At 33.7% G+C, this 14,175-nt stretch overlaps 1 long non-coding RNA gene across 4 annotated transcripts; it reads left to right on the forward strand.

The window, feature by feature from the left end:
• The first annotated feature begins 1,383 nt into the window (after positions 1-1,383).
• LOC149782300 (uncharacterized) lies at positions 1,384-13,301 on the forward strand. Of its 4 annotated transcripts, XR_016414305.1 has the most exons (5): positions 1,459-1,509; positions 3,716-3,981; positions 5,045-5,204; positions 6,897-6,989; positions 10,998-13,301. It is a non-coding gene; the product is annotated as an uncharacterized LOC149782300 (long non-coding RNA). The 4 variants fall into 4 exon arrangements; XR_016414307.1 differs by lacking the exons at positions 1,459-1,509; positions 3,716-3,981 and adding an exon at positions 1,384-1,451; XR_016414306.1 differs by lacking the exon at positions 3,716-3,981 and having other exon boundaries at positions 1,414-1,509.
• The last annotated feature ends 874 nt before the right edge of the window (positions 13,302-14,175 follow it).

A 14,175-nucleotide genomic window follows, 5' to 3' on the forward strand; every position in this document is an offset into this window, starting at 1 on the left:
GAATTAATGACATGTTTGTGTGATGTAACACATTTAATGGACCAAATTTGCCATAAACGTCCACATCATTCAGGGAAGACAGATTCTTAAATATTTCTTACAGCATCTGCGTAAAACATTAATATTTAACTGGGACACATGCGGCCAAAGTTCAGTCCCATCAGTGTTTGCATTGACTTAAAGAAGAAGGCTTACATCTTTCCTTCAAAACACGTAATACACTAAATGGTGAGCTACCATTGTTCTAATAATGACATTAGTGGTTAAGCAGAGAAGAGGTTTTGAAAGGATGCATAAATCATCTTCCAATAATAAAAATCTCTTTTAATCTAAATATAAATTTAACATAAACAAGATGCCAATTAGTTCTTTTAAGAGCTTGTTAAACACCAAAAATGACATTGTACACAAAATATGATAACAGTGTAACATGTAAAGGACACATACAATGCAAAACCCTGGAAAGAACCACTAACCCAAGAAAAAACTACTGCAAGCTTTCTCTCATACCCACATTGGCTGAATCCGAGATTCAAACCTACACAGACAGAGGTAACTAGCATGCACATGTACTACTACTACTAATGATAATAATTGAAATCCAAGTATTTTTTTAGTCTGGATAAATGTATCAATGGAAAATACCACATACTGTGACAAAAATGCATTAAAAAAAGAATACAGGTGAAAAATAGCACAAGTCGATTCACTGCAGAAAAGGTAAGTTTTCTGAGCTTTCTTGAATTGTGTTGCAGGTACATTATGATTAAGTTGAAGAGGCAGACTATTCCATAAATTTGGGCCCTGGTAATCATAAGGATGCTTTCCAATGTATTTTTTCTAACATTGGGAATAATGATGATATGAATACAGGAGATGAGTGCAAGTGTCTGGAAAGTGTGTATACACGATGAACTCAACAATGTACTTAGGGTTTGACATATAGAAAATGTTGTAACAGAGAAGTCATTTTTATTTAATCCTTGATATAACCAGAAGGCTGTGAAGTATGCCGCGCATAGAAGATAAGTACTCACTGATAGGTTTTCATTGACAAAATAAAGAGTATTTTGCACCTTTTTTGATATTTTTTTAAAAAACAACTATGTACTGGGGTAAAAGCAGAGAGACTTGAATCGAAATAATCAAGTAGAGAATTTATAGTGTAAAAATGCATATTGAGGAGATGAATCCAGTGATATAAGCTGATGAAAATCAGTTGAGTCATTTGTGAGAAAACTGTGTTCTTGTGACAGGGTTAGGGTTACGGTTTTCCGGTAGTAACACTTGGGATAATGGAGACATCCTACCAGTCATTAAATATTCATTTATGCAAATATGCAAATGACTTTGTTGAAACGATGGTTTTCATTGGACATTGTGGTTTTTAGAAAATAGCATTGACGTGGAGACTTGTAATGCTAGCAATTTAGTATTATGTTATCAGACCGGTAGTGTATATACTTTAACCGTTACTAATAATTCATTGTACGTTTCATTTCAGAGCTGGTAATTGCATTTTATTTTGTTTACTATTACAATTTTTTAGGTACTATTTGAAATTAGACCGCCATTGGTGGCGTCATCAATTTTCGTGGATTTGTTGAATTGCAAGGTTATTTCGCTAGTAGTTTTAGTTTTATTATTATTATTATTATTATTATTATTATTATTATGACCGTATCTATGAATTCTTTGTACGTTTATATTTTTCAATAGACACGTTTTTAAATTAGAACTGAAATTAAACGAAACAGTACGCCTCATACCCATTTATGACCGTTATCGGTTTTCGTGGTTTAGTAATAAGATCGCATTATTTTATCTGCACGGCAGGACTCGTGGTAGTATGTATACTGACAGCGTTACTAAGAAATAAGTTACATTTTATTTGGGTACTGGCAATTACATTTCTTTCCGATTAAGACACTTCTAAGTTTATTACCGTTATTAAAAAATCATTGAAAAACCCACAGGGGCTCGGATCGTTGTTTACAATGGTCCTGTCATACATGTGCTATATTGTAGCTATTATATAGTACATTAGTCCGAGTTTCCTCTGACCCTTGCCTCCCCATTTTTGATATTTGGACAATATAAATATCGTATAATAGTACATGTATGACAGGTCAGTTGTAAGTAACGATACGAGCCACTGTGGAGAAAACAATATGATGTGGCCTAGCTTCCGATGATACTGGTTCTGTGGTATCTCGATATTTGAACTTTTCGATATTTATTTCATCTATTGCACCACATATTGTGTACTTATATATACCACATGACCATAGGTTACTAGTTCTAAATCACCAGTTTATTTTGGGAAAATGTCAAGATTGCTGACGCGTACACTATTTGATAAGTAAACCCATGAATACTGCTGTTTCAAAATAATATCCTTAACCTGTGTTCTCAGATAGAATCAATATCTTCTTAAAATTTCTATCACTTTAACAAAATGTTTTGCCTATTTGTTGTCTGATAATGTTATACAAGAGTTAGACCATATGATTACTGTGATGGTCAAGAACTAGGAAATCGAAGCTATGGTAGCAAATAAGAATCAAAATGTGACGCATGTTAATGTCGTTTTTTGGTGGCTTTCGCATTTAACAGGCATTGACTTGAAAGCTGCATTGTACACGATTTATTACTTTTCATTGGAACACCGGTTGTTGTTCAAACAGTCTTAGGTTGATATGTACTTTCACCCTCATATTGATTGTTCATTCTCAGCAACAATCACAGAGCAACTCCAGTCATCGTGGGTGGTTATTTACAAATGCATTTCTTTAATTCTTTCTTATAAGTTTATGTTGCTGTAGGGCACAGGTGGCATAATGAGTGCCATAGAAGTAGCATCCATTTTTCAAGTTGATTACACTTTGTGCAACACAATGATACATTAAATTTCCAACATTAATACAGATTATTGTTGTGTTGCTGGTCTTACTGCAATATCAGAGTAACTCCCCTTTCACAACTAGGACTGTACATAACGTCTGTTTATCGTTTGTTTCCCACAGCCATCTGATTTATAGTGGAAAATAAATTCATTTTAATACAAACAACAACAGACTTAAATTATATCTTGAGGGTCTTGTTTTTATTAACTTATTTTGCTGATTGCAGACTTTATGACCTGAAATATCAAAGCATTCATGTATAGTAGATAACAAAATCGAAACAAAAGGAAAGAAATAATTCGAATTTTGAATCAGTTTAAATCAAAAACTGAATTGAATGAGTCTCATAAATTTTGCGACATAACTACACAAGTTTTAAGACATTTTTGGTCTGCTTAAATGATAAATATACATTATGCAGGTTCATCACTCAGATGTATGTTACCTTAGTAGTTGTAAAGACTTTTGCTGTGTCTATATACTGGTCCATATCTTCCCATATCCTATGCGTACCAAAATCCATCCAAAAATCTCCTAAAACAAACATTTTACAACCTTGATGGTAATCATATTGATATTTTACAGTCAGCTGATCATTAACATCAGAAGTCTGTTCAACAGATGCATTAAGTTGAATGATAACTTTGTCAGTGCATATCCATATCTGGTAACAATAACAACCAGTACTGTTCGAGTTTTACGAATAACATGTCCATATAAATGTACATTTGCCTGTATATTATAGTATGTGATTTAGATTTTTAACATAGCTTTAAAACAATTAAGTCATATCACTATAATGTCTGCAGTGGCAGCTTATAGTGATTTCTAGCACTGGTTTATCATTCCCCGGACATGCAGCATCATCTTCGACCCAGTCACATTATCCTGACACCAGGCTGACCAGTCCTAACAATAACCTCTTGATACTGAGCACCAAGCAAGGCAGCTGTTATTACCATTTTTTGAAGTCTTTGGTATGACTCAGTTGTGGTTTGAATCCACGACCTTCCACATCCGAGGCGGACGCTCTAACCACTAGGCCACCGGGGCGGTCACCTGTATATTATATAATGTATGTACTGGTAAATTTTGTGATAGTGACATGATTAGTTCATTCTGTCACTTTATTTTTTCTGTGACACTAATAGGTCGAGCATAAAGTATGTATTCATTGAGTGGAGGTGGGAGGTGTTGAAAAAAATTCAAAAAGCATTAGCCTGTGTATGTGGCAGGGTAACTGCTAAGTATGTCCTGCAGCGATAGGGTCAATATTCTTTGATAACTGTGATGTTTATGAAGACTAGTCAAGTCAGAAACATGACTAGCAGATGAGTTGGATGCAAAGTGGCTGATATGCCATGTCAGTCAGAGTCTATATCTGCTTAAAATTATGAAGTGTGATATGTTGTAGTTTTATTGCACATGGTGCACTTTGCAGAAGACATTTTTTCCTCTTCATTTTCTGGCATAACCAGTTATTTTATATCATGATGCCGACATATTATGCATTCCAGACCCTGGTGCCTCATGCGAATTTGTGAAGCCATACCTTGCCAGACTGGGACAGTATTGTACTTGGATAGACACATTGATTGCCTTTTTGACACCTATTGTCCTTCACTTTTATAAAAGTGAGATTCAGAAGCGTGTCTTAAATTAATTACTCATTCTAAGCCATCATGAAATGTCACATGATTGCACACACCTTACAAAAATACTTTCCTACTTTCATTTTCAAAGTTTGTTTTACATGGTATTAATTTAAACCACTGCTTATTTTTAATGACTACTAATAACTTCATCTTTTAAAATTCAATTATCCCATCTGTTCTTGGAAAGGGGGTGGTAACTCAGCAATGTACTTACACAAGGGTGGATACAAAATGTATGATTTGCAATGACTAATTGGAAAGGGGGTAAAAAATCACCAATTGTTTGCATACGTGCTTTATGGACAACCCTTAACATCATTATCAGAATATTATTATTGCCAGCGTAACTGTTCATGGGTAAAGTTGTTGGATCGATGAAATGTTTTAACAGCTGACCATAATGTCGTTATAGTTCATTTGTGCTTGAAATATAATTCTTCATTGTAACTTTTTTCTCTTTTTTTTTGTTAACTTTGTTTGCAGATTAGTGTATATTTCGGCTGATTTTGGTAATTATATGGACTTTTACAAATGGGCCTTGTCACCTGATAGTCGAAAAGATGTTCACATGACCATTCCTCTGATAAAGGTGTGTAGATGAGTCAGCGGCTAAGGACAAGCTGAGAAATGTGATGCTACAAAGGTATATTTTCCATTTGATATATCATAGATGATTCGTATAAGCATCCATACTAGAAGTATGGGTGTGACTGACTATCCCATATTCTGCATGAGACATAAAACGCTATCTAAAGTTGTCTGCCACATCTCATAACATATATGCTATACATTAATGTGTGAAAGGGAAATATTATTTATTTTGTAATAGAGTGGAAACATTTTAAGTTGTCATAAAAAATGGTACATTTTCCGTTCCTTAAGCTATGGATCGGCATTTTGAATTATGTATTATTTTTAACATTAACATGAAAAATGGGCAATATTTTTGTGATTCCTTCAATACACTGAATGGTTTCACCTTCTGTGAGCAGCAATTAATATTTTTTCTAGATTAAACACATTAATTCCATTATGTTTTAGATATTTCACTTTGAATTGTTCGCATGTAAATATAAGTTATTGCACACGTATTGTATTGTTATGTGCAGTATTAATTTTAATCTTTATTGGGTGGGATATTCGTAGTGATGATTTAGTATCATTTAATACTCAGCTTTACATGATGGGTAAGCTGATGAGTTTGAATGTTTATAAACCGCTATTGCTTTTAACTACTGCTGTTCTAGTATATTGATAGTCTCTGTATCACAAGTAGAGCAAACCTTTCCCTAAAGTTCGGAGTGAAAGCAACTTCACATTGTAGGTAATAAGTACAGAGAGAGAGAGAGAGTTCACAGGCACTGGCCAAACTGAAAAACAACTTTGTATGATGTATCCCAAAATATTAACATCTAACAAATAATCTACAATTGCCAGTCAAGAAAATATATCATGTGTTAATTCTACCAGAGACAAAGAACTCTTTCGTCCTATGTCCAGAAAGCTTAGAAATAGATAATATTGGAACAAGTCCCAGATGAAATCAAAGCACAAAGTATTGTGATAAAACTTCATGTAGCAACACAGCTTTGATTCAAAAAGATGTTTTATCCCTGACTGTGCACAGCTTCTAACTTAGACAACTGTACTAAAGCGACACTGTTACAAAGAGTAACTAAAATGCCTTCCAGTCAGTAAACAAACCGCATTGGTGGCCTAGTGGTTAGAGCGTCCGCCTCGGATGCGGGAGGTCGTGTGTTCGATCCCCAGCCGAGTCATACCAAAGATTTACAAAACTGGTACTAACAGCTGCCTCGCTTGGCGCTCAGCATTAGGAGGTTAATGTTAGGACTGGTATGCTGGTGTCAGGATAATGTGACTGGGTGGGACATCATGTTACATGTCTGTGTCATGATGCCCCAGTGCTAGACATCACTTTAAACTGCAACACTGCAGACATTGTAGCGATATGACTAAAAAATTGTTAAAGCTACGTTAGAAATCCAAGTCACACACACACACACCAGTCAATAAACAAGCAATATGATTACACTCTTGAGCCAGCAGGAGGGGGGTATACGTTAAGAAAGGTAGGGACTAAATTCTGAGTACTGACTTAATGTTAACTCAGATGTAAATATTAATCACCTAGATTTTCTGATAGTTACAAATAGACTTGGTACCCCTTTATGCAATTAAATGTGACCTCTGCTTTCTGTTGGCGAAATAAATTATGTAAGATGGGTATGTTTTGATTCCTTTTTGTTTCCATCAGCGGTATACAAGGTGTTCAGACATCTAATGCAAAATGTTTCTTTTTATTTCATTTGTACAGTGATCCAATAAAGGCAGTGGGCAATTCCAGAAGGATTACATCAGCAAAGGTAAAGGGAAATGCTGCGTTACCAGATTACATTAGATTTTTTGGGTAAGTTAATCAGAATGACAAATGTTGTTGACGTTGTTGTTGTAGGGTTTAACGCCATTTTTCAGCACATGATAGGCTATACATGGCGGCCAGTATTAATGGTGGAGGAAGAACCCGGAAAATCCCCGGAAAGAACCACCGACCCTCGAGAAGCTACTGGCAAACTTTCTCACATACCCACATTGGCCGAATCTGAGACTTGAACCCACGCAGACAGAGGTGAGATGGCAGTGATCTGTAACAGAGAGTGCTTTAGAAACGCTCGGCCACTCAGGGGCCCCCCGACGAAATGTTGATTTGGATGTTAAGATTTTTGTTTCTTGAGCACGTACACACTTTCACTGCAATCATTCCGGTTCAGTTGTATGGATAATACTCCAATTTCATGTATTTGAATGCAGTTAAAGGAAGTTTTGATCTGAATTTAGATTGTGCAAGTTGGAGGCATCATTTGTCTCAATAGCATGATTTAGTTTACTTTTTTAACATCAATTTTTATAGTTTAAGCTGCTGAAATAAATTAGTTCAGTTTATCAGTGTTCAACGTTGCTTCATTTCAAGGTATATATTTATGAGATACTTTTTTCTCTGTATTATATAATCAGATAATTAAACTAACATATGAACAATCTACTACATTTCGCAGCATTTTAGAGAGAAAATTGTGGTGGTTCTAATAAATGGATGATCTATTTTGAACATATACATTATTGTTAGTGCAGAGGCTTCATTGTCTATCATTATTACTATACATTAGTGCTACTTGCCTATTAATAATAACTGTATATATTGGACACAAATTTTTTCATGTACTAGAACTTATGGTGAAACTTTTTTTACACCTAGGTCATATGTTCCAAGACTTAAAAAAATGAAATAAATTTGTGTTTAATTTGTACCCCCATGTTGCATTAAAATTGATAAACATAACACTTATTTGATAATAAAATGAACGAAATTAACATTGTATTGTTATCAATTAACATTGTATTATTATCACTTATTCCTCTCTTTTTTCCATCATGAGCATTAAAGAAAATGTATCCACACACTCCAAATATGCAGCAGAGACATGAATAATTGCTTGAAGGCATGTGCCATTCACCCATGAGACAGTGTTATGTGCAAAATAACCAAGATTGTATTATATCCAGTTCCTGCCTCGCTTGGCGCTCAGCATTAAGAGGTTAGTGTTAGGACTGGTCGGCCTGGTGTCAGAATAATGTGACTGGGTGGGACATCATGCTACATGTCTGCGGCATGATGCCCCAGTGTTAGACATCACTATAAACTGCCACATTGCAGACATTGTAGCGATATGACTGAAAACTTGTTTTAAAAAATTCAAATCAAATCATAATTTTGCCAGCAGAATATTGAAGACAAAGGTGATTTTTTTGTTGCAAAGCAAGCTGACCTTGGAAGCCAACTTTGGATACTTTTAAGCCGATTATTTTTTAAAGGATATCAATATAAAGGTTATTTTTTTCAAACCAAGCCGATTTTGGATTCTTTTAAGTGTTCTGATATATATATATATATATATATATATATATATATATATATATATATATATATATATATATATATATATATATATATATATATATATATATATATGCATCCATACACACACACACACACACACACACACAGAGTCGGCCCACATAAGGAAACTACTTTGCTTCTATTTGACCAGTTTTCACAGAAATTTTGGACATAAATTGAAATAATGAAACAATTCTTAAAGTGACATAATATAGTACTTCATGCATGGACATCGATGATCCAGGGTCACCTAGATGATTTGGAGAAAATAAAATCATTTGATGAATTCATGAAGCCCAGAAGAGTAGATGATTTTGCAGACAATATGATCATTAACATGGATAAAATTCCAGTGTGGTCTGATCTCATTCCTGGATGGACTGTCAATAAAATGGTGGCTGAAAGTGTGAGAATTAGCATGACTGGTGAAGATCTTAAATAAAATGACTTTAGTCCATGCAGTTTCCGCTAAATTAGATGTGTTGTCTCCAACAATACATTTTCACTGTATGACAAAACTAAAAAGATATTCATGCATTGAAGGAATGGATCATATATGTGCAGGAGAAGGGTTGGGTTGTTGAGATGATGCTGCAATGGATTAAACAAAAGTACAGTTTTATAATTTATTAAATAAAACTTTAAGTTGGAGTGCATTTTCCGACATGTAATTTTCAAATGATTTAAAACGTGCCTACAACTTAAGACTGGAAAAGAAACAATGTGTCCCAGAACATACAGTGCACAAAAATGTACATTCAGAATTAATTTATGGTGTCTCAACATGTATGGTAAATATGGTAGATATAAGTATTTATGAATAACAAACTGTTGATTGAGTTGCATAGCTAAATGTAAGTGAAACTTCCATAATGCTTCCATGCTCTTATGTACAAATATTAATACTATTGTCACTGTATGAATTGTTTGCTAGTCATTTAAAGAGTGATATATTTATTTCATGATGTTTATATTATTATTTGGCAGCATAAAATTGATTTTTCAACAAACATTGATGCAGTTCACTAAGCTCTATAACTGTTAGAGATTTCACCAAAATGTTTCCAAAAGTGAAGAAAAAAGTTGCTGCAATTATGCTACAGCAAAAAATGTTTTTCCTTTTCTTGATGAGATCCACACCTAAATATATTAACATAACAATTCCTAATAGTAACACTTCCACTTCAATGTTAATTGCCATAACCTTTTTAAATATATTATGATATTTTTAAAAGGAAAGCTATTCTAGAATGATATGGAAAAAATCTTTTAAATTGATTCATTCCTTCATAGAAATTCAGAAAAAAAAAGAAATTCATTTTCTGTTTGCTAAATAAAATAATTCTTACTTCGTTCTCATTATTTTCACCTGTCCAGTCCTCCTTTCTGGGAAATACATATAAAATCTATGCTATGGTTTTAACCAAGACATGTAAATCGCAGTCAAGGGGTTACATGGGGGAGTACAAACCCCAACGTATATTATTTATCTCACCCAATATTTTCCTTTAAAGCAAAAAGAACTCTTCACTAGTCTTGTTGTTGTTGTTGTTGTAGGGTTTAACGCCATTTTTCAGCACACGATAGGCTATACATGGTGGCCAGTATTAATGGTGGAGGAAGATCCAGGGAAAACCCGTAGAAAGAACCACCGACCCACGAGAAGCTACTGACAAGCTTTCTCACATACCCACATTGGCTGAATCCGAGACTCGAACCCACGCAGACAGAGGTGAGATGGCAGTGATCCGTAATGGAGAACGCTTTAGACCACTGGCCACTCTTCACTAGTGTAATATAGTTCATGTGCAAATGTTTACATGTGGCTCATTAATGCAAATATGTTAATGAAGGCTGTGGTGTGACCACTGCATCCCAATTACACAGGTTATTAGCATGAGCAAAGAAAAATAACATAAAACGTCACATAGTAATTTGACAGGTATTATCACATTTAATATATGGATGTTATATGAAATTGACAATAAATAAGTAATATTTATTACAAGAAACTTTCATTTTCATCAGTTTCAATTTTGAAAAGTTATATTGTAAATAATGAAACGATACTGGCTACTCAGCTCTACTGTAGTTATACTTAGTACAAGCTGTAACGAAGAGTAATATCTTGCTTTAGATTATTCATTGGTAATTAGAGATCTGTGTCACTATCGTATTTAACTTTCCTTTTCTTTATAGGAGGTGAAACTGTTTGTGACATACTTATGTTGTCCATAGTATTAATTGTAAAATTACCCCTACGTATAAAAGACCCTCCAAATATGGACCCTAGTGGATAAACATGTGCTAAAACTTTCAAGTTCACGAATTCTTTGAAAATGTATTTATCTGTCTTGGAACTATTGCAAGTAATACAGTGAAAGTTGCTTATGGATTAATGATTCCTTCTAGCTGCTAAGTGCATTATTTGTCATTAAATATTGTAGGTTTATCTTTCAGATCCAGTGATGAATGTCATTCTCATGATTGAGAAGAACAAGGTTATGCTTCACTGAAATCCATGTACCTGCTACAGATTGCAGATTTACACAGAGAATGCAACTTCTGCCTCGTCTGTCAGAGCACAAGCAAAATTCATCAGTCTCCAACAGCACAAATTATCAAGAATCACCAATTATTAGTAAACATGTTATTTGTATTGCTAACTCAGTATACAGTAATACTGAAAGGGATGTACATTTCTGACCACACTTTCTGCTGTTTCCATGATTTTACTCTTAAAAAGCAGTACTGGTTTACTCATGTCAAAATTTTGCTCTGTTGCAAGAGCAATTAATAGAGCTCCACTTTTCATTATTGTTTACCTTTCTTGTTTAGCAAAGGCATCTGCTCCAACTGTATTATACATGATTGTGTTATTGAGTAATGGTTAAGATGTTGCTTATTATTTCAGCTTGGTTTGAAAACATAAAAGAAATGTAAAAAGCATATTACAGATTACTTCTGATTGCTGATTAAACTTAAATGATGGCAGCCAGATTAATTGCTATTCCATTAAATCATACATGGGACCCAGGAAGGCACTTTCAAAGTGGGATACTCACCCATTGATGCAGCATAGAATTTTCTTATCATTTAAATATGAAATCTGTAAAATCAATGTACATATATTTTTTAAAACTGCCTTCCCTGGGTACTATGTATGTTCAAATGGAACAGCCCTAAACGCAAAGCTTAAAAATATGGAACATGTAGTAAATAAGCTAAAATTGAATGAATCTTGGTGGGGGAGCTCCACTATTTAAATAATTAGATTATCATGTGTGCATGCTTTATATTTTGTACTTGTGTCAGTAATTGGAAAAAGCACTAAATATGTATATATGTTCATAAATATATGAAACATGAACTGGCATCAAACCATGGGCAATAATTGTTGTCCAAAGAGTATTCACATAAAATATTTTGGTGGCTATCTGGGTAGAAAGTAGTTGCCTATGGGCACGAAACGGTGGGTAGTGGATGTGTTCCTCCTGTCAAGTAACAATGTGAACAATATGTACATGCATGATAGAATGTTGCCTTTGCAACAGTAAACCACTTTTGGATACCATAAATTTCATTTATTGATTTTCTAGAAAAACGACATCCAAATGACCAATGTTTTGTGGTGAAAATTTAGTCTGATGAATTTCCCAGAAAAATTGTTCTTTTGGTAACAAAAATCCATTGTGTATAAAACATGTACACTGTTGTTTCATAATTTACTTACCTAGTTTAACATGTTTTGAAATGTATATATTTTCTGTATTCAGTCCAAACATTGTCATTGAAAGTTTCTAATTGTGACTGCAAGTCATTTGCAATTGCAAATTGTACAGTTATATAATGTAAGAGTACAGTATACATGTTAAGTGTTTCACCTGAACTTTTTAAATAATGGTACAATGTACCACTGCAAACAAAATATGTGGCTGCAGATGAAAATTACTGAAGTACATTCCTTGTAAGTGTAAATTTTCTTTTCAGTAAGGATACAGTATTTGGCTTTTAATTGCTTTATAGACTTTAAATCTCTACACAGTAATGTAGTAAGAGTTACACTGAGTGTTTGCAAATGAATACTTGAGGAATTAAGCTTTAAAAAATGTATACCCAATAAATGCAGAAGCTGTACTCCAATTTTACCATTAGAAATATTTAGAATTGGTTTTTGTCACAGCCACAATTATTTGGCTTCCCTGGACACTGAAAGGCTTTTCCCCAGCCTACAAATGCCTACCATGTCTGTCCTTTAGGTCTACAACAGTGATTTAAATGAATGACAAGTTGTACTGCATTCTTCATAATTTGCTACCATTTTATTCAGTATATGCTTTAATAATGTTTTCAGATAGGTAAGATGCTGTACATAAAAGATGTCCTGCTTTTCAAAATCTTTTTACCAGTCTCCCACCTCCATTGACCCCATTGTGTCCCAAATGTTTTTCAGGAATTTACACACCTGGACAGCTTCTGACGAGTGTATAAGTTATATTGTGATTTGTAAACACCATTAATTTCGTTGTAACTATAATTAAAATTTAAATACTAAGAAGTTGCATTTTTGGTGCTTGAGTTTTTGCATTTAAATAAAGACTTGTTTCACATGTTAAGAGGCCTTGTAATAAGTATTAAGGAAAGAAATGAAAAAATGACTTTGTCTTTTTCATTGCATGATTTCAAATTCATTTTGTATTCAGATGTTGTGGTCTTTAACGTTTCTGTGTGAAATAAACAAAATTAATAAAACATTTAACATCATACAGTATTTCTTTTATTACTTGCATGTACATAAGACCATACTGTTAGGCCACACATTGTCATAATTCTAAGCATCCACAATTCATTTCTTCAAATAGGGAAATAATTGAATCAAAAGAAATTATTTTATTTGACTTCTGTTTCCGTCCTAGATTGTATATCTACTGTCTTCTCACAATTACCTTATCACAATTATCAAATGTATTTTTATCATTAAAATTAAAATCAGTATTAGTCCCTATATATAAAGTGCACAGGCCAAGACATAAAATTAATAATGGGAAATGATAAGGCAAAATATTTATTTTCCTTTCGTTAAATTATTTTCCATTTCAGGAGGTGTATGTATGTGTGTGTGTGTGTGCATATATATATATATATATATATATATATATATATATATATATATATATATATATATATATATATATATATATATATATATATATATATATATATATATATATTACAAGACTACTATTTTCTCAGACTGCCCTGGTGGTCTGGTAGCCCAGTGTCAGGGTAATGTGACCAAGAGGGATATCATGCCACATGTCTGCATCATGATGCCCCAGTGCTTGATACCACTATAAAAAGGCCCCTGGTGGCTGATTGCTGTAACACATCACAACCGCTGGGTTTATACACACTCATTAATATTGCCAACACGTAAGGCCCATAAAGCTAAACAAACCCGAATAACTCACAGAAACCTATGTAACTGTCATTATATTCCATCGCTATTCAATTCATACATTTGTATCATAGGAATTATGGTACATAAAGGGTTCTGAATTAATTGGAGTGAGATCCTCAGCTGATTTATTTACCTTCTCGCATATCATTCTACCATTATTGTTTCTATTCCCCACCC

Source organism: Sinohyriopsis cumingii, chromosome 15 (assembly GCF_028554795.1).
Source record: "Sinohyriopsis cumingii isolate HCF-2022 chromosome 15, ASM2855479v2, whole genome shotgun sequence".
NCBI lineage: Eukaryota > Metazoa > Mollusca > Bivalvia > Unionida > Unionidae > Sinohyriopsis > Sinohyriopsis cumingii.